Source organism: Lissotriton vulgaris, chromosome 4_1 (genome assembly GCF_964263255.1).
Source record: "Lissotriton vulgaris chromosome 4_1, aLisVul1.2, whole genome shotgun sequence".
NCBI lineage: Eukaryota > Metazoa > Chordata > Amphibia > Caudata > Salamandridae > Lissotriton > Lissotriton vulgaris.
In genome coordinates this window covers 117167417-117192528 of record NC_141691.1, presented here as the reverse complement: position 1 = coordinate 117192528, position 25112 = coordinate 117167417, and positions in this window count along the sequence as shown.

The window sequence follows — 25112 nt, the reverse complement described above, 5'->3', positions numbered from 1 at the left end:
GGTTGCGAGTGTGTCTGTAACGCCTGCGCCAGCCAGTGTATGATGTGCGATCCGTTGCCCATGACATGCAGGTACTGGATATAGCAATGCATCGGGAGTTCTTCCGTCACTTCACCCCAGGAGGCTGTGAGCGTGCGCAGTAGCGACGCGTGCTGCAAGAACTGCCCAGCCGGGAGTTCTGCGCTGTCAGCCAGGGCTGCGAAGGTAAGCAATTCGCCTTCAGCGTACAGGTCGCTCAGCGTGTCCACCCCCGCCCGTGCCCATGCTTCCAAGCGCGTTTCCGTGAGGATCCCCGCCGGGGTCGGTGTGCCCAGCAGTGGTATGACCGGGGCATACGGCTTGGTCGCTCTGGTGAGGCGTAGGCACCTCAGGAAACATTTCCGCGCCACCGCCACGTGCAGCTGGGAGGGGCATCGTGCTTGGGTGAGCGGGTGAAATAGTGTATTAATCTGCGTTTGCGTCCATGCAGTCTCGTTTTCCGAGGCTGTATCTTCAAGATATTTGCCACTCAGCCAGTACGCCACCCATTGCGTCTGTGCCGCAAGGTAATACAGCTCTAGATTGGGAACTGACAATCCTCCCGAGTCAGTTGGCATGTACATCTTCGTCAGTGCCACTCGTGGGCGGCCGCTGTTCCATATAAGGTCGCGGAGTAGCACCTCTAGGTCTCTAAATATCCTGGTTGGGACATAAGTGGGTATGTTCGCGAAATAGTAGAGTAGCCGGGGCAACACAATCATTTTAGACAGAGCTATGCGGCTTGGGACATTAAGTGGGAGGGTATTCCAAAAGCGGACCTGCGCCCGTATCGAGGCGATCGTCCTAACGAGGTTCCCCTCCAAGATGTCCAGCGGGTTCCGATAAATCTGTATTCCCAGATAGCGAAAGGAGGTGGGGTACCACTGTAATCTGCCTCCGCCCAGTTGCACGTCGCACTCGGGCGTGTCTGGGCCAAAGGGGTAGGCCCCAGATTTGGACCAGTTGACCCTGAGGCCCGACATCTCCTCAAATGCAGCAAAGACGGCAGTGAGAGAGGTGGGGATTGCGGTTATGTCCCTGACGTATAGGAGCAGGTCGTCTGCATACAACGACACCGCATGCAGACCATCCGCCAGCGGGATGCCCCAGTCTGGCCCCTGTGCTCTAAGAATCGTGGCTAGAGGTTCCATGGCCAGGGAAAACAGCAGCGGGGACAGAGGACAGCCCTGTCTAGTGCCTCTGCGCACCCGGATGGCATTGGAGTGTAGTTGGCCCGTGCGTACCCTGACCAATGGTTTGTCGTACAACAGGTCCATCATGGCCTCGTATCCTTCTCCCAGGTGGAACTTCTCCGCGACCGCTCGCAGGTATGGCCACTCCACGGAGTCAAAGGCCTTCTCCAGATCGAGAACGAGGCAGCCCGCTCTGGGCCACTGCCGGATGGCATATTCCTGCACTCGGAAGAGGCGACGGATGTTGTGGGAGGTGTGACGCTTTGGGACAAAGCCATTCTGATCTTGATGCACCAAATGAGGCACATGGGGAGCCAGCCTTCGGGCCAGTGTGGAGGCCAGTATTTTGTAGTCCGTGTTAAGCAGCGCCAGGGGGCGGTATGAGCCCACTCTGGTACCGTCTTTGTCCGGCTTCAGGATGGAGATCAGATTAGCCTCGTTCAGCGTCGGGGGCAGGATGGAGTCCTCCGCTGCTGCATTGTACATCTTTAGAAGCTCTGGAATAAGAATATCCGAGCCGGCCTTGTAAAACTCCGCCGGGAGTCCATCAGGGCCCGGTGCTTTGCCGTTGGACAGGTGGAAGATTGCCTCACGGAGTTCGTCCGCCGCAAGAGGGGCCCCTAGTTCGTTCTGTTGCGCCACTGTCAAGTGTGGCATCTGTAAAGGGGCAAGGTAGCCGGCAATGTCTGGGTGCGGGATTGGTAGTCTGGAGCGGTACAGCAAGGTATAATGCGCAACAAAGGTGTCGTGTATGCGGCGCTGTGTGTACACAGTAGTCCCGCCCGCCTCCTGTATGGCCGTCACAGGGGCCGCGCGGTCCTCTTGAGAAATCAGCCAGGCCAGGAGCCTACCAGGCCTGTCACTAAGGTGATGTGTCCTCGCCGAGTGTGCAGTATAATTGATGTGCTTGAGGCGTTCCAGCAGCGCCGCATGTTCTGCGCGCGCCTCCAGCAGTGGAGCCTCGTCACCCTCCACAGCGTCTCCCTCCCTGGCAAGCAAGCCTGTTTCTAGTCCGGTAAGGTCATGTTCCAGTTGGTGCTTAATCTGGCCCTGTGTCCGCAAGCAGTGTCCGCGCACCACCACCTTAAACGCATCCCATTCCACTTGGGGAGAGGAGGCCGTGCCTGTGTTGTCCTCAAAGTACTGAGCAGTGCATGTGAGTAGGGAGTCGCGGAAGGGTGCATCCATTAGCAGCGCGGGCTGCATTCGCCAGGTGGGCACAGGGGGCAGCGGCTGCTCCCAAGTGATAAATAGAAGGTGAGGGTTGTGGTCGGAGTGAGTGCGGCCCATGTAGTATGTGTCCGTCACGTGGGGCAGTATGTCAGTGGACGCCATGAACCTATCAAGGCGGACGTGGAGGCCATGCGCGCCTGAATAGTACGAGTACACCCTCGCGCCTGGGTTGCGTGTTCTCCAGATATCATGTAGGTCCCATCGCGCCGCCCACTCTAGTAGGTCTTTCGTGGCATTTCTCGTAGGGGCATGTAGTGGGGGGGGCAGGGAGCGGTCCAATGTCGTGTCCAAGGTGCAGTTGTAATCGCCACCCAACACCCATGAAGACTCCCGCCAGATCGCCATCGTCTGCGAGAGGCGGTCCAGGAAGCCACCCTGATCAACATTAGGGGAGTACAGAGATACCAGCGCCACCTGATGCCCATCCAGTCTGCCCCGCACGGCTGCAAATCTGCCCTCGTCGTCAATCGCAGCTTCCTCGCACACCCAAGGAGTCCCCGGGCGGACCCATATCAGCGCCCCTCGCGCGTACGAGGAATACTCCGTGGCGTACAGTTTCCCCCGCCATCTACGGTGTAGTGCCCTCACTTCTGTCCCGTTCAGATGCGTTTCCTGTAGCAGCGCGACGTTAATCTTGTGACGCTTCAGGTATGAGTATATGTGGTAGCGCCTAGCCGGTGTGTGCATTCCCCTAACATTCCAGGTACATATCTGTATGCTAGCCATCTGTGTCGTGATAGCCAGGGTCTTTAGTGTCCGCCCCACACCGCCCCCACAACAGTCCGTCCCGCCCGCCGCTATGCATCACCCCCGCTTCTAAAATGTAGTCGATGTCTCTCGTACTGTGCCTTAGCCTCCAGCAAGGTATGGGGACAGGGAAGAAAGGGAAAACATATAGCCACAACATGGCAACAGGGAATGTAATTCCAAAAGGTCGGCTGCACAACATGTCGCCGTCCAAACACTCTAATGAGCTCGCAAACTATACAGTCCTGGGGGGTAAAAAGTGACTTGTAACTAGCAACAGGTACAGCATTGTAGTCCCTATGGGAGCCATGTGTCCTTCCCGGGCAAGGTATGGAGCCCGCTGCGGATCAGGAGCTGCCCAGTGACCGTCACCCAATGCGGTGTCAGCGGCCCGCCCCAGCAGCCACAGGAGGGGCTATAGTTCCATAAGGGGGGGCGCCTCTCCCACGAGCGGCTCCTGCTGTGGCAAATGTTCGAAGCAGTTCCGCAAGCCAATTGTTCAAGTCTGCGCTGAGGGCAGTCAGATCATGCGCATAAAAACGAAAATAGTACTTACAGTGCCTGGTGTCTCCCCCAGTGGCAGCAGCAATCTCTCTCACCATTCAAGGGGTCCGTAATCCACCCAGTAAGGAGTCAGATCAGCCAAGCGGTGGTTCGTACAGCGTCACATCTCGCGGTGAGCAGGAGGGGACAATTCTGATCACATGTTAACCAAAGAGGTCCGCCGTTTGGGGTGTGACGTCGGGGGGTCCCCCCGATTGCTGGGTGTCTGGGATGCCGTAGATCGCCTCGTCGTCCGTCAGTGATGCAGCTGGGCTTGTGCCAGGGTGCGGCGATTGCGCCGGGGAGATGTTAAGTTCCGCAGCTCTGCGTAGCGCATCCCGTTGCTCCTGCAAAATAAGGTCCACGGGCGGGGAGTGGGTCGAGGCGGATCCGGGCTGCAGCGGCGTCGGGGTCCCGCGGCGGCGCCGACGTCGAGGTCCTCGGGTCTTCTCCATGGTAGAGGTCCTCTGCGCTCTCCGCGGAGCCTCAGGCATACCCCCATCCAGCCAGGCCTCCACTTCATCGGGACTCGTGAAGAAGTGCGTTTTGTCCTGTGCCACCACTCTCAGTTTGGCAGGGAATAGGAGCGAATATTTCAGGTTCACTTGGCGCAGTCGCTTTTTCACCGCCAGGAAGTTGTGTCTCTGTCTCTGGACCTGCACTGTGTAGTCCGGGAAGAACATCACAGTGGCGTTCTCAATGGTAACGTCTCCCATCTTCCTGGCTTCACGAAGTATGGCGTCGCGGTCCCTGTAGTTGAGGACGCGAAGGATGAATGGTCTAGGATTGGAGCCAGGGGGCAGGGGCCTCGTGGGAACACGATGGGCTCTCTCCACCACAAAGTAAGACGAAAGTGTACCTTCCGGCAGCAGATCTCTCAACCAGTCTTCCACATGTCGGGCTGGGTCCGTCCCTTCCCACTTCTCCGGAACACCCACTAGGCGTATGTTATTTCGTCGCGCCCTTCCTTCCGCATCCTCCGCCCGGTCCTCCAGGAACTCCACTCTGTTTAGGAGATCTTGTACTTGCCTGTCCACCCGTGTGACCTTGGGCTCAACAGTTGCCATTGCGCCTTCCAGCGCCGAAGTGCGGTCCTGTAGCTTCTTGTGGTCGGCCCCGAGGTGGGTGAGATCTATCGCCACTCCATCTATCCTAGCCTCCAGGGAGGTACGTGTCTGCTGGAGTGAGTTTTCCATGCGTTCCATGGCGGCTAGGACACTGTCAAGCTTCGACGCCACCTGGTCCGCATCCATCTTGGCCGTCGTCTTCGTCTGCTTCCCCTTCGTTTGCGTGTTGCCTGCTCCGGTACGTGTTTTCACGCCTCCAGACATGAGCCAGGCAGTGCTTGTGTCGTCGACCCTCCTGTCTCCGTGAGGGGCCGAGTGTCCGGGCCCGGTGCAACGGCGGAAGGGCGACGGGGAGGGCCAGGTCCCTATGCAGTTGCTGCTCCCCTTTCGCACAGCGAGCGCGGCAGCTTCTCAGAGGACCTGTGTCACAGCCGTGGGGCAGCGCCCGTGTGGCGGGAGGGCCCCGGGGGCGCCCCCGGCAGCGAGGAACGGTCTCCTCGGCGTCACAGGTCAAAGGTCTGGTATGTGCGCCCCTGACTCACTCCGGGCGGGCGCCTCTTCCGTCCTCCTCCGACCCCCGTAGGGCCAACTCAGGTTAGGGGCGCAGTCGGAGCGGTCCGATCAGCAGGGCGGTGGGGGGGGAGTGCAGTAGGGCCAGGTCAGGTTATTCAGGCCAATCAATCATTACCCTCAGGTTCATTGGGTCTGAGTGCGTTCCAGGCGCTCCAAGTACTGTTAAGTGTGCCTCCCAGCAGGGGCTGCGGCCACGTGTTGCGCCGCCTGGTTCCGATGGTGGACGTCGCCTAGTCCGCCAGGTGCACGGTCCAGAGATGCAGTCTGGCCACTACAAGTGTCCGAGCAGGTGGGGCGCCGGGCTATGTGGCGTGTCTCAGGGGCAGGCACGGACCTCCCGCCCTACCTTCAGTCCCGAGGCAGCGTCTATTTCCGCCCCACAGCAGGCCTCCGCCACCGTCTCCACTCCAACGTCGTCAGGGAGTCGCCCCGGGGCAGCGGTGCGGTAGTTGGGCCGGACCGCCCGGCGTCGCAGCCGTAGAGGCAGTGGGCAGTAGCTCGGGGCCAGGTCCACCAGGCGCCGCGTCAGTACTCGCGGTCACACTGATCGTAGATGCCGGGAGTCGGGCGGCCCGCCCGCGTGGGCCAGTCTGGGGGCAGCCTCCAAGTTGTGCGTTGCTGGGCCCCGCTAGTGTGCCTCCTCGGGTTGCCTGTAGGGCTCCAGGTGGTCTCCGGTCCGCCGATGGGCCCGGGTAGTGTTGGGCAGTTGCGCGGAGCCTCCGCCACCGCGTTCCCTCCGTTAATCTCCCTCACGGGGCCTCCTCAGGAAGGTGAAGCCCCGGCCTCTCGCGATTCCTCTGCCCGGCAGGGTCTAGGGCCGGGCGGCCACAGTCTCTCGGCAGATCGCGGTGCAGAGCCCCGCCTCCAAAGTCCTCAAAAAGCCAGCAGGGCCCCAGGCGGTCCCCAGCCTGTAGGCGGGTGTCAGGTAGTCGTTCGGCGCCTCCGTCTCCGCGCCGCTACCAGCAGGCCCCCCCACGGGGCCCTCACAGGGGAGTGAAGCCGCGGCCTCGCATGATCTCGCCTCCCGCAAGGTCTAAGCTCGGGCGGCAGCTGGCGTCCGGGAAATCACGGTGCGGAGCCCCGTGTCCAAGTTCCTTGAAATTCGCGCAGCTTGTGCCCGTGGGTCATGGGCAGGTCCGCCCGCAGTTCCGGGGCTGCAGCGGCAGAATTGACGGAGAAATGGCCCGGTATAGGAAGGCTCAAACCGGAGCTCTACCCAGGCACGTCCTGCAGCATCGCGTGTCAAGCCACGCCCCCCTCCGCCTTTTTCCTCTATGGTCATGAAACTCGCTGATGACCTGCAATATCTATATAATATCATGTATATTGTGAAGCCAAGCATTTGTCCATGCATTATACCATAGCGCATATGGGATATAATGACATCACGCAGTGAAAGACCATCCTGTGGCATATCGAAACAGATACAATGCTAAGGCTTGAGCCGCACTGGCGGTAAAGCCTTTTCGTACTTGGCTCCAAAGTATTGGAACAGTCTGCCTAAGGCTCTGCGGGAAATTCCCACCTACTGTATTTTCAGGAAACATCTAAAAGCCTTCCTGTTTTAAAAAGACTGCCCCAGTTCTCCCCGCTATTGGACTGTTATCTAGGCAGCGCCGAGATGCCCCAGGGTGTTTTGTGCGCTATACAAGAACAGTTAACATAATATAACATAACAAGGGGGATTCTCAATCTTCTAATCTACTGGATCGCTCAGCCTGTCAGGGACACTAGATTGAGTAATGATCTCATCCTTTCTTACTCCTCCTGAGTTTGTACAAAACTAATGTCTTCCGGAAGTCCTCCCATTTTTGTATGTGGAAGCCGTACAATCGATTGCCTTAGAAAAAAGTGTGAGTAATTTGTCCATCAGCTCCATTGAATCAAGTAGAAGTTGATCTTTAGTCAATGTGACTCAAAACCACAAAATGATTGACTGATATTTCTCTACACAATATAGGTGATCAGTACATGGATTCCTCAAAGGCGCAAATTAGCAATAACACTTGAAAATTCCTCATAAATTCAAGTCATCATGACGGGAGGCATTAAGGACACCCTCCAAATTATTGAATAGAAGAATAGGCATGAGTTGTATGTGATGTACCACACTTGGCCTTCTGTGCCTTGTTATTTAGTGCGTGCCTGTGTTACTTACTTCAACCACATTGTCATATACGGAGAATGACTGGTGCTGAAGATTTGATGACTTTCTGGAACTGTTGGCTGTGTTCTGTCACAGACTTTAGATTAAGAAAAGCACATTTTGTTTGGCTGGACTTGTCTAAAATAGGTTTATTTTTGTAAACCTGGATCTGCTAGGCCTGTAGTTCTAGGTGACATACTCAGTTCCTCTATTGCGTATAGTCATGACGGATATATGATCCTATGTCAAGAAAAACAATATGAAATACAGAAATATGGCCCAAAAAATAACAAAAACATATTGTCACCTTATACTTAAACAGTAAACACACACATACTGATGACAAAATATCGCAAATACACATATCTAAAATACAACAATATCATACACAAAAATAAAGAAACATCAAATATCATCTACACATTAAACCTAAGGAAACATAACAATGATCATGAAACCCGAAATTTCAAACAAAGAAAAATCACCATAATTCTAATAAAACACACAATAGTACATTACATTTATACATGCATTTAAAAGTATTTCAAAATAAAATTATTTAAAATAAATAAATAATGAAAACACTAACTACTGCTTAAATTCAAATAAGTAAACCTAATTTCAATCTAGACTCCAACTAACCAATTAAATTAAACTTAAAACAGTTAAAAGCAGTTAATAAATATAAACACTTTTCCAATTAACAAACATTATATAAACGATATTGAAATTCACAACAAAATAGTTCTTAAAAAAGAAATACAGCAGAAGGCCGTTACTCTGTCAGATTGCAAACCTTCAAGAAACCACTAAATGCTGCAAAGTAAATTTGACAATAAATGAAAGCTAATAAAATTAAGAAATAACTAAAAGTATGTTAAAATAACAACTATTTAAAACTATTCAACATTCATATTTACCTAAATTACATTTGTATCCTCTACAAAAACTAAACAAAAACAATAGACTGAAAACAAATAGAGACAGAAATACAAAATATATTGAAATTAAAAAGACCATCACAAAAGGGAGTATAGTAATTAATGTACAAAAATAAAGTGAAACTAAAAATAATCCCTTCACACATTAAAAAAGTAAATGAAACAAGCAAACCACTAACTAATGTTTAGATTAAAAAATACAGAAATTAACTAAAATTTTACTGAAAGTAACACCAAGAATCTCAGTAAGACAGAATTCTACAAGTAAAACAAAGTGAAAACAACACTGGAATGTATGTAAAAATGTGCATTTGCTATTTAAAATGTTAAAATAATTAGAATTTTTTTTACAAATAAATTTAGGGCTGTGCTCTAAAACACACAGAGAAAACTCTGAAAATAGCAAAATACATGAAATCTCAAGTAGCGAAACCTATTAAACTATAGAGAAAATGCTTTTAGTATTGAGAGCACCACCAGTGACAAACACACTGGAAATGGACCAAATATTATTCAAACACATACTAAGGCAGGACCACCACTGAAAATGAAATACTTGGAAGTATTAGGGAGCATCCACCCTCATATTACTAAAATAAAAGTCAGAAATATTTTACAGACCCTAAAATAGCCAGTCAGACCTCACAAGAGCCAGCAGAGTGATACTTGAAAATTTTACACCAAGAATTCCTAAGAAAGCAACAACCCAACTCCCTGGTATACAAATTTTAAAAGCCAGAACACGTGGAAGAGTCAGTGAAACACCAGTAGCACCTATAACATAAACAGATATAGATATAACCCAAAACTCTCTAAAATGAAACCTTTTTGCTATATAACAACCTCAATAATGATAAAAAATAAGTTAAACTACTAATAACATTTTATTAACATTTCCTCAATGTAACAGGTGAATAATGGAAGTACTTGTATGTTGTGCCCTCCCCCATTCAGTCATATATACTCAATATGTGGGCAATATAATGTATACACTGTTACCTAACAAATTAAGTGCAACTTACAATGAAATGCTAACATATATTAAACAACAACTTAACAATTATAACCCACCAAAAATTATCAAAGGTTTTGAATGGTCAATGATTTCAAACATACTTAAAATCTTTTTACACACTGCAATTCAGGGGTGTTAATATCGTATTAACCGGAGCATTTGGAGGCACATACAAAAATCCACATCAAGCATAGAATATGCAACCAACCTAGAATTTGCACATGAAACAAAAAATCTAATAACTTTAGCGTACATCCCAGTCACAGAAGTCACCAAACATTATGATATGCTAATTGAATTCTCCTATTATCAACATGAATTAACACTAGCTCCACTACTGGATTATTTTGAAGATACTTTGGTTGGTTACTTGCAATGATCAGGCTACAGATGGTGGCACTGTCTAATTTAGAGATGAACACCACAACAATTGCTTATTAATACAATATATATTAAAAATTACTATTACCTGGCCTAAAAAAGGGCCGCAGCACAAGCCTCAATGCAAAAAGGCATGTTAGGAAGCATCCCTGCACCGTGTGCCGGGCACCATGTGGTGCCCCCCAGATCCAATAGCGAAGGCCTGGGGGGGACAGGGGACCTGCTAGGGGCCCCCAGAGTCATCTTCTGTCTGCTTTTTCAGGGTGGTCGGACAATCATGAAAAGGCAGAGGGAAAGGGACATTTGTAATCCTGACGGTGGTGCCTGCGCAGGCAACGTCGCCATTCAGGGATTACCTGTCCATCCGCCGCCCCAGCGGGACCTCCTGTCGATCTTCCTCCCCACCCCCAGCATTCCAATCATCGACATCGTAATCTGCCGGTCAGACCACAGACCTGATTGTCGGGCACACCGCCACTGACTGCCTATGTGTGGCGGTCCATACGCCATCGTAATCAGGCCCTATGTATTTAAAATAGTCTACAACTATGTTTAACATATAAATACATCTCTCTCCACCAACAACCCAGACACCACCACATCACAGGACTCCTACTCACACATATCCCACGCATATACAAAACCAAATCAGGAGGATAGGCATTGTATTACATCACCTCTAACACATGGAAAAACCTCGACATCGTAAACCTCCTGCTCTCTTCTTGAATTCTTCCAGAATCTGAAGAGCTGGCTTTTCAATTAACTAACCTACCCTTGACAGGGCTAGACACACACACCTGCTCAGTGCCCTGATTACCCATGCAGCTGACAGTAAGGCATAGTAAGTGCAGATTCTTTATGCAGGATTTGACTGTTTTGGTCATGCAGCAACTTCTGCAGGAATGGAAGTCAAGTTTTAATTGACCAAAGCCTACAGAGGCAACACATCCTAAAGATAAAGTTGAAATCGGCTAATTTTTGTACATAAGCAATTACTATGCCCAATTTGTGGCTATTCCCTGGTTGTTTATCTACTAGGATTATTACTAAAAAAATGGGCAAAGTCTGAATGGTCAACAGAATCTGATGAAGATTTAGCGAAGATAAAGTTTTGATTGAAGAGGCTTCTGCATTGAGAACATTCATTTGTCTCATGAAGGAGGGTGTTATAACTGTGGATGCAGGTTTATATGGATTGGGTGCAGTGCTAAGTCACAGATGCATGGTAAACAACAGGCAGTGACATTTGCTTCTCATACTTTGAAACAGCCAGAGAGAAGCTACAATAACATTGAATATGAGGCTCTTGCTTGCATGTGGGTGGTACAGAAGTTTAAGAGTTATATATGGAGAAAGAATTTTGAAATGTGCACTGATCATAAGCCTTTGGTTTACCTTTTCAATATTAGCAGTGCTGGCAAAGCTTTGGACAGGCTTATTAAGGTCTTATCGAAATAACAAGAATACAATTTTGTTATGAAATATTTTCCAGGAAAAAAAAACTTATAAGGTGGGTTATTTATCTTGTACGCCCATGAGCGGGGAATCTAATAAGGATCACTAGAGGACACATAATGCGTTGTGGCAGCTGTGGATGTTCTCCATGTGTGCGGCAGAATGCTGACTGAGCTCCAAAGGAAAGTTACTTAGGCAGATGATGTCTTATTGCATTAAGGCATGAATTATATCATGAATGGTTGGTCAAAAGAACATTATCTGAGTTGTGAGTCAAATACCTTTTCACAAGTTTCGAATGAACTTTCACTTATACATGACATGGACCTTTTTGTTCCTCCTGTGGCCTTAAGAAATGACTTGCTCAATAATGCTCATGAAAGGAATTTAGGTGCTACAGGAGCATGTAAGAATTTAAAACAATATTGCTGATGGCCTTCACTAGAGGCATAGGTTGAGATTGGTGTTAATTGTTAATAGCTGTAATGCCTGTTGTCTGGTAAATATTGGAGAACCTCAGAGAAACTATTAACTCCAGTGCCTTTATTTACCTGGTGCTCTGTGATAGACAATTGCAACCAATTTGTCAGGACCCTACAATCTGTTGCCATTTGAGGTAAACTATTTAATTGCAATTGTAGGAAATGACCATCTATCGCATGGTGTACCTCCAGAATTATGACCTTTCTGTTTTTGCTGGCTGTGGATCTCTTTGCACTTTACCCCTGCTAACCAGTAGTAAAGTGTCTATGATTACCCTTTTAAGTCCGTACTATATGGTAAAAGGTGTGCCCCGGTCCTAGATGTTAAATGCAACTGGTGGACTTCAGCACCTGTGGTGTCAACCACTACAGTGTCAGTGTAAATGGGACTTTAGAATACCACTGGAGCCTGACTGGAGCAGTGTAAATGCGCAATTTGACCTGGCAAATTAAACCCTTCTTGACAGGCCTAAACTCATTTAAATATATGTTTGTATGAGGGGACCAATCGATTCATCAGAAGAGGCATCAGCAGCATCAGTATCTGGTTTAGCAGTTGCAAAGTTTCTAAAACATAAGATCTGCGGCTCTGGCTTTTCTCTGTATAGTATCTCTGGAGTCTTACCATTCGAGTTATTAGGAGAGCTCAAACGTAGACTTTATCCAGACTGGTTGAGAGTGAACACCACTTCAGTTACCAGATGTAAGATTTTTGAGAGTGAAATGTGAAAAAGGGTTCTTCTGAAACATGTTTGCCAAATTATTATTTTGATGTTAAAAATGCTAAAGACTCTAAACTGAATGTGGGGGGTTGGGTTTAAATCAAAAGAAAAACTTACAAAATGGTCAAAGGGTAATATAAATGTTCTAGACCTGTTAGAGATAACAGGATGTCCAGTGGTGCTGTCATTCTGTCTGTTAAAGGTTGGTAGAATAGAAGAAATCTTGTGTGATTGACAGACAATCAAGCTAAATTCATTTGTGAAGCCAAGCAGGTGTCTGAATGTTCTAAGTTAGTTTGCTCTCTAAGGCTCAATGATGGACCAGATTGTAAAAACTGCAATTAACAATCTCTAGGTTCATGTATAAATACCAATGGCCAGATTCACAAAGGTAAGCTTCCAGTTTTGCGTACGTTTATGATTGTTTGCTATTCACAAAGGTATTTACATAGAACTATGTTTTCGATTTCAAAAACAGACTGAACTCTTGCCGAATGGCTGTGTTACATCAACATCAAGAGGGTGCAAATATTTTAGTTTTGCTTTTGAAAGGTTTGCAAAGCTTCCTGTTTACTATATCTAAATACAGATTTTTTTGAGGAATCATTTTCGCCACATGCAATATATTATTTTCACTGTAAGCAAACCCAGCCAACCTGGAAAAATGTATGCTGAGTTGTTGGATGCAATTTGTCCCTTGTGTGAAGCTGTCCTATGCCCAATGGCAAATGTTAAACTAACTCACTTCCATTTTCTCAAATGCAAATATTACACAAAAAAGGTTATTTACACCTTTATTTTCAATTTACATCTTTATTTTTAATAAGGGCAGCAATTTAATAACATTAAACACACGCTGTATTAAGATCCTTTTGACTGTTTTATTATGCATGGCACACACACCACAATGTAAATAATGATGAAAGGAGGAGCCCTGGGTGGTAGGAGGTACAGTTGCCAGCACCCTATTGGTTCAGCTGTGAGCCATCTCTCTGAAGCCTCACATAAGTAACAGAACTCTGGCCAAGCCAGCCTTGCAGAACACATGCTGCATGAGGCAAGCGACAACGCTGCCTCGACGGCCAGCTGTGCTTGTGCCACAAAAAACACGTTTGTGAAATCACAGCTTATCACAAAGTCAATATGCAAAGTTTATTGAGGTCACTTCGCTTGCCAACTTTTTTCATATGTTAATTCTTTCCAAAACTGAAATATAAATACGTGTAGGGACATAGTTGTTTTCAGTGCATACCCGGTGGGCATCGCATGCAGAGTTCCTGGAAAGCAATGCCATTGAATGACGTGCTTCGTTCTCATGAAACCAGCATTTTTCACACTTTTGCAAATAGTGTAGCTCTGGAGCACAATTGCCAGATGAGGTCAGTCCAGTTCCATTGGCACCAGTGGCCTTTACAGTCTGCCATGAGAATTGCTCACTTCACCTTGCCATGAAACCTGGCTATGAGAACTCTATCCAGGACGGCTGTGGAGACAGGGTGTGCATGTCTTCAAATTTAGGTGATAGATTTCAGCAGCACAGCCAGTGTGCCATGGATCCTCATGCAAGGAAGAAATGAGCCTCCTGGCTGCTGTTTGAATTAGAAAATACAGCAATAATCAGGATTCTAGGCCCCGGTGCCACTACACCTGTGCAAATAATGGACGCTCTGGCCATGATAGATTCATGCACATCTTTATCAGGTTCTAGCTTGACCTCACATGAGAAGTCCACTCAATAGCTCTTAGGGCCTTATTATGACTTTGGTGGACCGCCAAAGCCCTGCACAAACCGCCCGCTGGATTATGATTGTAGTCCTTGGTGGGTGGGCATGCTGCGGCGGTGTCAACGATGGCACCTTTCAAAGGCTCATAGGAGAGCCTTAGAAAGGCCCTGCAGTGGGACCGCTGCAGTACATTCCTGCATGGCATGTAATCCACCATGTTGTGCAGTCCATACCTTGCAGGAACTTGGGGCTGCAAACATACAAGGGGCCCAACTGGTGCCTCCCTGCATGCATTCCCAAAGGTAACAGGGAGCCCTGTAAGCACCTCCTGAGTTGCCTCACCGCCATGAAAATGATGGCAGTGAGGCAACTCGTAATATGCTTGGAGGTGCTGCAGCTGCACCACCAGCATATTGCAGCCTCTGACGGCCGCAGAATTATGGATCCCCAGCAGCCGCAGTGGTCTGGTGGTGCACAGACTGCCACCCGGACTATGGCGGTCCAATGGGCAACCGTAGTCATTCATAATAAGACCCTTAGTCTAGTTTCTACACCACTAAATGGGAAAAGTAAAAGTGTGGACTATGACAGTTTTTTTTTTTTTTTATTTCAAAAGATTTTATTAGAAATTTTTTGTAGGTACAGTACAGATATGGTGAAGGCAATATTGTTGTAAGTGTATGCCGGTGGGGTTACAATTGGCGTCACTCGTTCGGGCTTGCTCACGCAATCGACTGATATACATTGTCATAGGCTAGGTGTATTATGACTTGGCCTTGTTCGTATATTGCCCTCCTAGGAAGGAAAAGAAAAAGGTCGGAAAGGAGAGATAGAGTAGCGGACATTGCTATTGGCGCCTCTTGCTAAGTGCCATCCCACTGGAGTACACCTCGTTTATGTGTGGGGAGTGTGTTAGAGTGTAGCTCTCTGTAATATCCCTATGGTGGCTTTTGTGATCCTAGATAGTTGTCCAGGGTGTGCCACATCTCTCCCTTCGTGGTAGAGTTGGGTGTGTGTTTTGATGTTTTGTTATCTGCTCCTCTAAGGAAGGTGATCCAGTTAAACCAGCTTTTGAAGGATGCCTTGTGTTGACTGCTGCTGTTAGTAGGATGTCTATTACTTCGCTGTTGCTCTTAGATTGTGTTTCTTGAGTCATGAAGGCCGCGACTACCCCTACGAAGTCTGTTTTCAGTGGGAATCCCATTATGCTATTTATGAAGTCTCTTATTTTGTTCCAGAATGTTTTGACTTTGGGGCAGTGAAAGAGAAGGTGAGCTAGGTCACCTTTTTGTTTGTGGCAGTTCCAGCATAGGTTGTTGTCTCGGATCCCTACGGCTGCTAGTCTGGCCGGAGTCCAGTGTGCTTTGTGTAGGAGCCAGTATTTTGTCCGTGCTAGGATTGGAGTGAATTTGTTTGTGCTTACCGAGTTCCACAGGCAAATATTTTCCTTGTCATTGAAGCACCTGTTTTGTTTGCCTTCCCAGTACTCTAGTGTCTTGGTGTTTAGCTTTGTTGAGGTTGGGCTTAACAGTTTGTAAAGATGCGATGTTTGGTGGCCAACTTTGTTTAGGTTAGCTGAGTATTGCAGGATTGATGGGGTTTCATTGTTTAGATCTGCCTTGGTGAGTGCCGCCCTTATTTTTATAAGACTGTAGAAATCTATGTCTGGTAGGTTGTGGAGGTGTTTTAGGGTGTCGAATGTGAGTGGGGTGCCTAGGGCCAGATGTAGGAGCCCTAATACCGATTTTGGCCGTTTCCGACCGGTATTAGGCTTTTCAGATGTAGGGGGCCTACCGAATCGGTAATTTTACCGATTCGGTAAATATACAGATTCGGTAAAATACCGAATCGGTAAATCCATATGTAGCTGACACTCCTAAGAGTGCCACAGGCCCTTAAGAGTCGGTATTTTACCACACAATCCTATTGTGTGGTAAAATACGGAATTCAGATGTGCATGCACATCTGTGCATGCACACCTGTGCCATGTGACACACAGGCATGCCCTTGGGGCATGTATGTGTGCCACATGTCACACAAGCCTGTACTTGGGGTGCTAGAGGGTGTCAAAGTGACACCCCCTGCACCCTTGCAGGATTCTGTATTTACCGATTCGGTAAATACCGAATCGGTATTTCCCATTGATTCCCATGGGCTTCAAGGCCCATAGGAATCAATAGGCAATACCGATTCGGTATTTACCGAATCGGTAAATACCGAATCTTACAGATTCGGTATTCCTAAATTTGAAATTACCTAAATCTGCCCCTTCCCATTTACAGACTCTTAAATACCGATTCGGTAAAATTCGGTATTTAAGAGTCTGTAAATGGGAATTACCTACATCTAGCCCTTAGTTTTTCTAGTTGGTTGGGGGTGGAGATGCCCCGTTCGTACCAGGAGTGCATCTTGTCCTTGTATTTTATTCTTGTGTTGAACCAAATGGATTCCCACCTTGTGTTTTTAATGCTATTCACCATTTTTTGGTCCACTTTAAGAAGAGCGTTCTTAGTGTTTTTGAATATGGTGCTGTTGGCTTCGGGGTGTCTGTTGGCTGTGAGTAGGGCTATGGGATCCAGACCATTTAGGATTGCTCTTTCTAGCGTTAGCCAAGCGGGTGTGTAGTCTTGTCCTGGCGAAAGACAGTGTAACCCTTGTTTGGCTAGGCATGCCGTTTGGAATGTTTTGAAATTAGTGAGGTTGAGGCCTCCTAGGCTTTTGCTCAGTTTCTGAAGACTTATTCCGGGTTTCTTGTCCCTCCATAGGAATGTGTTTATCAGGGTATCTAGTTTTTTATGGAAGTCTTCTGTGGTTATTAGTGGGAGCATGCTGAGCATGTAGTTAATCATTGGTGCTATCATCATTTTTATTGTTTCAACTCTGCCCCACCAACTGACAAACTTTGGTGTCCACATTCCCAGTTTCTCTTTCACTTTAGAAAAGTCTTTTCATTGTGGTCCAGTGTTGTTTGAGATCTCCCTCAAAGTGTAGCCCAAGGTATTTCAAAGCTACTTCCTGCCATGCTAAGCCTGAGTTCCCTAGTACTGCCTTGGTTGTGTGCACATTTAGAGGTTTGCATTCTGATTTGTCCCTATTGAGTTTGTAGCCCGAGACCTGTGCATATTCCTCAATGGTAGCCATTAGGGCTGCTATTGAGTGTCCTGGGTTCTCTGCAGTGATGAGTATGTCATCTGCATAAGTAGATAACTTGATTGTGTTCCCCTTGATTTGGATTCCCTTTATGTCTGAGTTGGTTCTAATCATGCACAGCAGTGGTTCTATGGAAAGTAGGAAGAGTGCTGGGGATAGTGGGCACCCCGGTCTCGTGCCTCTTTCTAGGAGTAGCGTCTCTGAGGTGCACCTATTGACTACTACTTGGGTTTTTGGTTCGTTATATAGTGCCATCACCATTCTTCTATAGTTTTCTCCCAGACCAAACCAGCGTATGCATTGGTCGAGGAAGGGCCACGACACTCTGTAGAATGCTTTCTCTGCATCCAGTGCTATCATCATTGCATGTTCGCTTTTAGAGGAGGCATGGTTAATTAAGTGACATAAAAGCCTTGTATTGTCTTGGGACAGCCTTTTTTTGAGATAGCCCACCTGAGAATTATGGATTAGGGATGGAAGTAGCACGTTTAGCCTTGCCGCCAAGACCTTAGCATAGATCTTACAGTCAACATTAATTAGAGAAATGGGGCGGTAGTTTTGTGGATGTTGTGGGTCTTTGCCCTCTTTTGGGATGACTATTATATTGGCCTCTGTCATTGAGGCAGTCATTTTCCCTCTGTGGAAGCAGTGAGTGAACACCTCCTCCATTGTGGGCTTGATTTGACGGAGGAATTGTTTGTAGAATCCTGCTGTGTAACCATCTGTCCCGGGAGCCTTATTGTCTTTGAGGCTTGCAACTGCTCTCTCTATTTCTGACCCCGTGACATATTGTTCTAATGATGTTCTCTGCACCTCCGTTAAACTGGGTAGGTTTAGGCTGTCTAGGAGGCTGGCCCCTTTGTCTACTTTGAGGTTTTTGTCTTCTTTATACAGGCATTCGTAGAAGCCTTTAAAAACCTTGGGGGTCTCTGTGTTTGACGTTTGCGATACCTTCTCGCTGTTAGTTATTGCTGCAATAGTGTGCTGTTGCTGTTTACTCTTGAGGCATGAGGCTAATGCTTTCCCTGCTCTGTTCGCTTTACATAGATTTATAGCTTTGTATTTATTTACCACATACCAGCCCTTTCACTTAGGATCTTGTTGAGCTCATATTTTTTCTTGGTCAATTCTGTCAAGGTTTTTTTGTCTTCTAAGTTCGTGCTGTGGCCCTTTTCTAGGTCTTTAATTTGAGTTTCGAGATCTGTTACTTTTTTGTTTCTTTCTCTGTTCATTCTTGCCTTGATGCTAAGGATTTTTCCCCTGACTGTGGCTTTAAGGGCGTCCCAAAGGGTTCCTCTGTCAGTGCTTGGGCTGTCGTTGAAACCTAGGTATTCCTTTATGGTCTTCTCTATTTCGGCCACGTTATTCGGCTTTTTAAGGATGTCGCTATTGAATCTCCACCTCCGGCTAGGCTGTTCGTTGTGTCTCCCCCTGAGTGTTAGACTGATGAGTGAGTGGTCTGATATTGTTCTAGGAGCAATTTCTGTGTGGTGTATGAGGTGGGTGTGGGTTGCGGAGATGAGGATGTAGTCAATTCTACTATGTGAGTTGTGAGGGTGAGAGTAGAAGGAGTAGTCTCTTTCATCTGGGTGTTGTAGTCGCCATGGGTCTTTTAGGTTGAGCTTGGTGCATAGATTCCCTAGGATATTATGTCCTGGCGAGCCGTGGCTGGCTCTTTGTGGGTGTCTGTCTATTGTGCTATCTAGTGCTTGGTTGAGGTCGCCAGCTACTATTAGGAGGTCGTCTTGTGGAAGCTTGCCCAGTTTGTTCTCAACATTGTTCCAGAAGTCATTGTCTTCTGAGTTGGGTCCATATATGTTGACAATGTGTATTGAGTCCTCCCCCCTCTTGACACTGGTAATTAGGTTTCTCCCATCTTCGTCAGCGTAGTTGTCCTGTACTATTAGTCTAGATTTTTTGTTTATAAGTGTAATGACTCCCCTTTTTTCGTGAACCGCTGGCGAGCATAGCGATTGGCCTATCCAGTTAGCCTTCAGTCGCTGTGCATCTTCTACTGACAGTTTAGTTTCTTGGAGCATGCACACATCGCTCTTGGTTTTGCCAAGATATTCTTTGGCTTTCTTCCTCATAACCGGGTGATTGAGCCCTGTAACATTGAATGTGACTACCTTAATGGTTGTGGGTGTTTGGCTGTGTGCATTTGGTGTCATTCCTTAGATATAGTGTCACTAAGTGTTGTGAAGATCTGATGTATTCTTGGGCGCCCTGCTTGGTGACCCTGGATTCCTTTGGTTGTTGCCCCCATGTGGTGTGCTTTTTGTCTTCTGTGATGGCATAGTAAATGCTTGTGTCTGACCGTGACTAGGGTGGAGATGATAGAGAAAGAGAAGGAAAGAAGGAAGAAGGATAGCATGGAAAACCCAGATAACTGTACTCGGCGGACCTACCACCCCCCCATACCACCCACCCCCAATGATTGCATTACAAGCATGCAACAGCACAGTTCCTCCCCTCCTTTCCCCTGAGGCTTGTAATAAGCTGAATCCAACTTCCCATGGGCTGAAGACAGTGCTATCCAAAGATAGCTTAAAGGATATATGGGAGTTCTTGTTGAGCTACTTCATCCTGCGGTCGCAGCGTTTCGCCTTGATCCTGTCGTTGAGGTATGTTGCTGTGACTTGAGGTAGTTCAGTTGCAAATAGACTTAGTCTTTCCTTGTGTGGTGGTGGTTCCTTCAGTATATCAAAACTGTGGTCTGTTGTGACCGAGGTCTTGTTGCCTAGTTCTCCTTAGCGCCTTCTGTTTCACTGTTGCTTGTTGATGCTCTCCTTTTTCCAGCACCAGTGTTTTGGGCTTCCATATCTTCTGCTGGTGGGCCTTGGAGGTATCTTCTCAGGTCGCTGGGGTCCTCGAAGATCTGTGTTCGCCATTTGTCCGTGATTCTTAGTTTGGCTGGGCCCACAAAGCTAAAGGTGATATTATCCTTCTGCATTCTTTCTCTTAGCTCTAGGAATCCATTTCTGGTTTCAACTGTTTGCCTTCAGAAGTCTTGTGTAATTATTATTTTGTGGCCGTTCCATCTTAGATTCGGGTTTTTCCTTGCTACTGCAAAGATCGCCTCAGTTTGGTTTGATCTTAGGGGCTTGCAGATGATTGGTCGAGGGCCACGGCGGTGAAGTGGTTTGGCTGCAGGCACTCCTGATGCTTTGTCAACTTCGAATTGTCTGTCGAATTTGATGCCTGTATGTAGTGGTATCAGTTCTTCTATTAAGTTTGTGCAAGAGCCGGGCTTGTCCTCTTCTCCTTTGGGGATTCCTAGCAGTCTTATGTTCCCCCTTCTGTTGCGGTCTTCTTGATCTGCTAGCTGCTTCTGTAGGGCGGATGAGGCCTTTGCAATGGAGTGTAAGCATTTGTTCGATTGTGCATTGTCGTCTTCTATGTTGCTGATGCGCTTCTCCGTAGCGTCGATCCTGCAATTTGTTTTATGTTGTTCCGCCCTTATGGCTGCTAATTCCAGTTGCATATTGTCTATTGTCTGTTTCGTTGATTTGCCCAGCTCGTTGCCTTCATTGATTTTTTTGAGGACCAAATCTAGGGTTATCTTGCTTTTTGGTTTTTGAGGCGAATTGGGAATGTCTTTCATGTATTTCTTGATGTCATTGGTTAGTTTACTGTCATGTCCCGCCATCGGTGCAAATCCTCTCCTGACCTGATAGCACACTTGTCTTCCCTCTTTCTGTTGAGTGCTAAGAGGATTTGATGGTGCCTTTTTTGTAATTGGCTCTCCTCTGTCTGTGTCTTGGCGGCTCAGCCTGAACCTGCTTGGTTCCCTGATGGTTCTGTCTCTGGTCTTTGCTCCTGCCAGGTCTTCTCTTGTGAATCCTCCCTTCCTTTGCTGTTTCCTTGCTTCCTTTGTGGAAGACGATGATGGGAGGCTTAGGTTGCAGTTTCCACCGTTTGGTTAGTTGGCTTCTCGCCTTGCACTTGTTGCTTGCTCGTTGACTGGAGCTCCAGAGCTCCCTGACAGCCTGCAACAGCTTCTTTGCAGTTTATGGTGCCCTGTTTGCCGATTTGAGCGTGTATGATATACTCCGCTCTTCGCAGTTCCTTTATGTGGTGGTTGAGAGCTGTGGCCGTCACTCGTTATGTTGTGGTGCACTTATGATAATTGCGTCTATCGCAGCACCCCACCGGTTTCCTCTATTATCCCAGCGTGGTACAAAATGGCGATGCCCTTTAGAGACCTTTCGGTTTCGTTTGTGTCCAATGTAGTAATCTCCCTTTGCTTGCTTGGATTCCCGCTGGGGCGGCTGTGTTTGTTGTGACCGCCTGCTTAATTCCCTCCCCGGCTTGACCGGGTGTTTGTATGGAAGTCCCCAGTCTTTGTGCATCACTCGGTGTTTGTGGGGTGGGTCTAGGATTTAAAATGGCCGCAACTAGACGCGGTTTCAGTTTCCACCTCTTTGTGTGTTGCACGTTTTCAAGTTTTGCATTCTGTTTCGCCTCACACGCGTACCTGCTTTTGCTTCTCTGTGCTCGGCGGCAATGCCAATTTCCTGGTTGTACCCTCAGCGGAGTACCTTCTTATTGGCGTTAGCACTACGCTTGTCTCTCGCACCAGCAGCGCTCAGGGTGTGATGGGTTGTTCTTTAAGATGGCGGCCCCCAGTCGTACTTTCGCTTTCTCTCTAGTTTCGGTTTTGTACTGCGTACATTATGCCACGTCAGCTCTATATATCACTCTTATGGCACTTACTAGTTGTGGAGCGAAGCGACCGGGGTGTCGGCGATCACCATATGCGTCTCTTGGTTACACCGATGTCCAAACTGCCTCCGTGCACCTTTCTTCAAGTGTACGGCTCTTCGGTTTTGATTAGAGCGCCATTTTGGTGGTTCCTCACCCGCCCTGTCAGCTTGGCGAGTGTGCTGCCCAAGTCTTCTGCGGACTGCTACTGGCGGCCGTTCTTGATTGATCTTCGTGTTCCCCAGGCGTTCCGACGTCTTTTACCGGTCTTATGTTTCAGGACCGAGCTCGTTTCGCTGTATTAATCGCTTTTTTGCGCCCCAGGGTTACGGAGGTACCGGACCTAGGTGCCCGTCCTCATTGCCGTCCAAGCCACGCCCCGACTATGACAGTTTTTTAACTCCACAACACCAAGTCTCATTATTTCTGGAAGCATTAAATTGAATAATGCAATAAAATGTGGACAGGGGAATTTTTTAACCCTATATATCTTAGGTTTTGTTTCTGTTACCATTTAATCGAATACACAACTGAAGTTTGCATTAATTCTAGAACTTTTAGAAGCGTCTCTGACATCACCACAATTGAACTGCAGTGAAACATAACACATCCTCTCACACAGACTTCATTGGAGGGGTTGTCATTGTATTGCTTTAGAACCTTGTTGCGTTAAAGTGGCATGAGGGGACTAAGCATCCATTTTTTAAATTGAAGAGGTGTGTGAGTGTGTGTCTGTGTATGTCTGTGAGTGTGCTGGCTGTAGGTGAACTCCACTTTTTTTCTATTTTCTTCCCAGCCTCTACCTATGATTGCCTCTGTGGCTTGTGCCCCTCGTTTCCTGCCTCCCTTTTCAACTTCATGTTGAAAGTGGGGGCCTGGCCTGACTTTTATAATTACTTTGATCCCTTCCAAATGATATAATTTTTGTCTTACTCCTGCTAACAAAGTCCTGGGGTCTTTGACAACTACAAGAAAGTGCTTCCAATGGATATTGGAAGTATCCCCTGGCGCTCCGCTCTGTGAAGATTTTAATTAATTTAGGAAGAAAATTCGTGCAAATTATTTGAATGAAAACTTATTTAATGTTCATAAGTTCAAGTTATGGAGTAGTGTCCATTCAATTGTAAAGTTCATTGAGGTTCAAATTCAATACAACACATTTGCAGGTCCAATGCATTTCGGGCTAATTGCCCTTCATCTGGGACAACGGCTGAAAGCAAGACAAAGAATACTATTCAAATCGCTGTGAGTCATAAAATCTATTCTAACAAAAGCATTTCATCTTCTATGCATTAAATATGTCATACGTGATCAGTGAATAGTTGTGCTCTCCCCTAATGTGCATGCATGCAAAACTTAATAGGCATTTCCACAAACTCACGTGTTGTAGATATCTGTATAACTCGCTCAAACGTTAGGCTAGAAGATAAGCATGAAGGTATTTCAATGTTCGAGTAGTATAAAACCAGAAATGTGATGGTTTTTATACTACTCGAACATTGAAATACCTTCATGCTTATCTGCACAACTATTCACTGGTCACCTATGACATATTTAATGCATAGAAGATGAAATGCTTTTGTTAGAATAGATTTTATGACTCACAGCGATTTGAATAGTATTCTTTGTCTTGCTTTCAGCCGTTGTCCCAGATGAAGGGCAATTAGCCCGAAATGCATTGGACCTGCAAATGTGTTGTATTGAACTTGAACCTCAATGAACTTTACAATTGAATGGACACTACTCCATAACTTGAACTTATGAACATTAAATAAGTTTTCATTCAAATAATTTGCACGAATTTTCTTCCTAAATTAATTAAAATCTTCACAGAGCGGAGCGCCAGGGGATACTTCCAATATCCATTGGAAGCACTTTCTTGTTGTTTACTGGAAGTCTTTGACAAGAGACTTCTCCCGGGCAGCAAACCTCATGAACTATTGAAAGGAGTACTCTAATGTGTCAACCCTTCCAATTAAATCAAAGCTGTGCAACTTTCCACTTGTTTTGAGGTCTTTGACAACTACCCAGTGTCTGCTCAACCAAGACTGGGTAGCAAGCAGAGGCCAGCAGTGATATCTGGATTCAACTAATTGAGAAGAACATGCAGTCTTCCCTCCATATTCTGCCAATATAAGATATACAGGGGAAATAACCAGGGGTGAATATTATATCCCTGTTTAAGGACATTGGCTGAATGTATCTTCTTCGTGTGAAAGCGGAAGCACGTCTATTTGCCTGTACCTGGACTCATGTTGCACAATCAATTTACAGCAGATAACAATGGTAAATAGTCTTATAGCAATAAAAGTGAAGAAAAGTTTAAGTATTACTAACAAAAGGCGCATATGCATGTGGAAGGTAATATTTCGCATTTGGCAAGAGGGAATTGGAGAATCCAGCTTTGCGTAGGGTCAGGGAAATAAGTTGAAATTAACAGATTCGTTTTATTGACAGGCACATATACTAGGGGTCAGCTAGAAATGAGGTTTGACACGATGTATCTAGGGAATCTTCAGCAGAGTCATGTGTGTCCTGCAGCTGACTTTCCCCCAGTCCTAGTGGCTGTCTAGAAGCATTGTCTTATTCTTCAGGCCTCCCTGAAATATCTTGATATCCTCACAGGCAAGGCCACCTCTGACTGTAAACATCTTTCTGGGGTCTGTGGGCTCAATGGATTAATATATCAGTTGCAGGGGCTTCTATTTAAGAAGAGTCATAGTTTCGAGGCTGACTGCAAGGAGTCACCTGGAGTCAGAGTAAAAGAAAAGCCCAGGACAGAGATGGCTGGAAAGTCCTGATTGATGGGCTCTACCCCAGAAGGTCTTGTAGGTTTTAAACTTTATGCGTCCACTCAGCATTACATCCCGTCAAGGTGCATGAGCAGGTTAAAAAACATACATTTTATGGAAGGTTATTCTTTTAAAGACCTGTACAATTTATTGAAAGATAATTGATCTTCTTGCCCCTATAATTGGCAATAAGATAGTACATTGAATATGGTGCTATGTCATT